At 37.9% G+C, this 4,040-nt stretch overlaps 1 pseudogene; it reads right to left on the bottom strand.

The window, feature by feature from the left end:
* Positions 1-870: 870 nt before the first annotated feature.
* Positions 871-2,015, bottom strand: LOC129464762 (3-hydroxyisobutyryl-CoA hydrolase, mitochondrial-like; annotated as a pseudogene).
* Positions 2,016-4,040: the final 2,025 nt, after the last annotated feature.

The following is a 4,040-nucleotide window of genomic DNA, read 5'->3' as shown; positions in this document are numbered from 1 at the left end:
GGGTAAAATGCTATCAAATGGCATTACATACTACATAGAAATCTTTCATGAAAGGAAGGTGTAATCAATGGGGTAAACTCAATTCTTGTATTATTTTAAGAAATTGCTACAGTGACCTCCACTTTCAGCAACCACCACTCTGATCAATCAGCAGCCACTGGCATTGGGGCAAGACAATCCACCAGCAAAAAGATAAGGACTCCTTGAAGGCTCAGATCATCCTTAGCATTTTTTACCAAAAAAAGATTTTAAATTAAGTTATGCACACTGCTTTTTAGACATAATGCTATTGCACACTTAATAGACTACAGTAAAGGATGAATGTAACTTTTTTTTTTTTTTTTTTTTGAGAAGGAGTCTCGCTCTATCGCCCAGGCTGGAGTGCAGTGGTGCAATCTCAGCTCACTTCAAGCTCCGCTTCCTGGGTTCATGCCATTCTCCTGCCTCAGCCTCCTCAGTAGCTGGGATTACAGATGCCCGCCACCACACCTGGCTAATTTTTTTTGTATTTTTAGTTGAGATGAGGTTTTGCTGTGTTAGCCGGTAGGGTCTCGATCTTCTGACCTCATGATCCACCTGCCTCGGCCTCCCAAAGTGCTGGGATTACAGGCGTGAGCCACCGCACCTGGCCAGGATAAATATAACTTTTTTATAGCTAGTTCCAATAAAGCTTTATTTGTGAACTCTGATATTTCATTTAATTTTTATGTCATGAAATATTAGTCTTTGATTTCTTTTCCCAACCATTTAAAAATGCAGAAACCATTCTTAGCTTGTAGTGCATATAAAAATAGGCAGCAGGCTGGATTTGGCCTGTGTGCTGCAGATTACCAACCCATGCTACAGAACATACCCGGAAAGCCTGTCACCTCAAAATTTCAGATCATTGCTTCCCAAAGGCTTAAAGTGATTATTCAAATCTTCATCAGTAACTTCTTTTAGATCAGCTGGTTTCCATTCTGGACTCTGGTCTTTATTAATTAAAATAGCTCTGACACCTCCATAAAAGTCGACCCCCCCATACAAACTTGACTTAGCTGATACTCCACAGTTAGTACTTCTTCCAAGGTCTTTCAAGACCCCTCCAGGAGTTACCTTAGTGTGATCTTTAGAGATGTCGGCGATATGTTATTAATTACCTTCAATTGCTCTAGGGCAAAAGATGAACCATCTTGCTGTAAGTTTTCAATAATTTGTCCCACAGTGTTGGCTGAAAAGCAACTGTTTATTTTGCCCATGTGTTCCTCAAGTATAAAAGACTTGTCTTCATCAATCTTAGACTCCATATGGTAATTTTCTAAGACAGCTGCAATATTTTCTTTTGAAGGTGATTTCAAGGCTAACAAATCTTCCTCTAACATGCCCAACTTTTCAGAATCTACAAAGCGTGTAGCAATTCCTGTTCTGTACACATCCTTTCATTTTAGTCTGAATCCTGTTAATGCAAGGAAGTAACCGAGTTTTCCTTGAACTCGTGGCAAGAAATAACCTCCATCCACATCAGGGAACAGTCCTAGTGCCGTTTCTGGCATGGCAAAAAGATACTTTTCTGTAGCCACTCGAAGCTGCCCATGGACTGACAGACCAACTCCCCCACACACTGTAATTCCATGAATAAGTGCAACATAACGTTTCTGACAAGAACCAAAAGCGTTGTTCAGCATATATTCTTCTCTGAAGAAAATTGGTGCTATCTTCTGTTTTGCCTTTTCAGCTTCCGAGATCACTCTAATATCACTCCCAGCACAGAAAGCCTTTCCTCCGGCTCCGTTTATAATGATCAGGAGAGTTTCAGGATCTTGTTCCCACTTCTCTAGCTATGGATAAATCTGCCAAATCATATGAAGAGTCAGTGCATTTAGGAACTTTGGTCTGTTTAGTGTTATGACTCCTGTACTCCCCCTGTTTTTTTCCTAACAGCACGTCTTCTGCTGCATCTGGTGCAGTATGGTATTAATCCTTTTGAATGCATTAAACCTTGACATGAGCCTCCACACCTCCTGCTGCCCCATTGCCAAACACTCCGGAGTTAAGCAGCAGAGCAAGAGGCACCAGGATGGCTCCAGTGCCTCCAAATACAGCTTTCTATATGCATTGGGAAAACCAAAAATTTGTGTGACTCGCTTTATTACAGTGGTCTGGAACCCAGCCCTCATCTCTGAAGTATGCCTGTATATACACGCATGTGCATCTATAAGCATGTAAATCCTATGTAAACATATGTGTGCACCTATAGATGTGTAAGGCCTGCATCCACAGGTATGTGCACCTGTAGACATGTAAGGCATATATATACATATATACATGTCAGCTGTGAGAGCAGACTTCACTGACTAGTTGCTAATGAACAGAGCATGTCAGAAATGATGGAATGTCACTTCCGACACTAAGTATTAAAAGATTCTGATTTTCTATTTTGAGTCTCGTTTCTCTCATTATCCTCCAATCACTGATCTAGGAGAAAACCAGCTACCAAGGTTTCCCTGAGACCAGTGACCTGGAGGTCGTGAGGCCACCTTGTGCACAGGCTCATATGGTGAGAGTGAGGCAGGTCAACAGCTAGGTGAGTGGGCTTGGAAGCCGGTCACTGCCCCTGTTGAACACTAAAAACAAATCCTCTAATTGTTCAAGTTCAATATTGAAAGGCAAATTAGACCTAGCTTATTACGTATAGGTATTCAACTTTTCTACTTTCTTTCTATTTAATCTGTTTCTGAATTTTAAGTTACTGTCTCTTACAATGACTGAGAATTTTCTACTTTATGTACATTGTGTGTTTTAAGCTGTTATGTGCAAAAATGTTTATGACTGACATGTCTTCTTAATGCATTATTCCCTTTATTATATAAATAACCAATTTAATCCCCCTTGTTATTTTCACCCTGACTTCTAATTTATTTTCTATCAATACCTCCAGTTGCTAGCTTTTTATTAGCATTTGATTGGCATCCCTTTCCCATCCAATTCTTTTCAACTTCCATATGAAAGTTGTGCCTTGGTGCGTCTCTTCTGTTGGTGCATAATTGGATTTTTTTTAACCCAATTTGTAAGATTCTCTCTTTTGCTGCATGAACAGAACTCATATTTATTACAAGTACTGATCTGCTTCACTTTTCTTTTCTGCCAAATAATTTATTTCTAGATATTATATTTCCCATTTTATTTTTTCCTCATAAACTCCATTGTTTTTAATTGATCATGTTTTCTCAGTTACTTTCCAAACTCTCTCTAATTATATTCAAAAATACAATTTTTTTAGGCATCATTATTAAGGCATAATTTTCAATGTGGTGATTTAGTGGGGCTGTTGAGTAAAATTGCTATGAACATTCATGTGCAAGCTTTCGTTGGATTATGTTTTCATTTATCTTAGGCAAATACCTAGGCGTACAAGCACCATGCCATATGCTAAGTGAATGTTCGACTTTGTAAGAACCTTCCAAACTGCTTGCCAAAGGGCTGTCTCACTTGACATTTCCACCAGTGAGGTGTAACATTCATACCAACACTTGCTACTTGCTATTTTTCAGCTTAACTTTAGCTAATCTAGTGGTTTTGTGCTTATATCTTCTTGAGATTTTAATTTGCTTTTCTCTGATAACATGGCAAATATTTTTCTCATGTGCTTACTGATCATTTATATATCTTTTGTTTATAAATGGCATGTTGAAATACTTGCCAACATTTTGAAAAAATCTGGTTTTTCAATATATTCTTATTATTAAGTTGTAAGAGTTCTTTATATATTTTGGGTACAGAACCTTGGTCTGAAACATGTATTATGAATATTTCCCCTAACATATGGCTTACATTTTCATTTTTTAAAAAATTGTCTAAGAAGAGAAGCTTTCTATTTTGTTGAAGTTTAAACTATCAGTTTTTTTTTAAATATGGGGTTTAGCTTTTTGCATCATATGCAGGAAATTTGTGTTAGCCTCTGTGTCACAAAGATTTTCTCCTTATTTCTTCTAGGAGTTTTGTAGTTCATAATTTTAGATTTAGGCCTATGACCCGTTTCAAGTTTTTTTGCATGTGTTTGA

This window comes from Symphalangus syndactylus, chromosome 16 (genome assembly GCF_028878055.3).
Source record: "Symphalangus syndactylus isolate Jambi chromosome 16, NHGRI_mSymSyn1-v2.1_pri, whole genome shotgun sequence".
In the NCBI taxonomy this organism is placed as follows: domain Eukaryota; kingdom Metazoa; phylum Chordata; class Mammalia; order Primates; family Hylobatidae; genus Symphalangus; species Symphalangus syndactylus.
The sequence above is the reverse complement of the archived record's forward strand: the minus strand, read 5'-3'. Positions and strand labels throughout refer to the sequence as shown.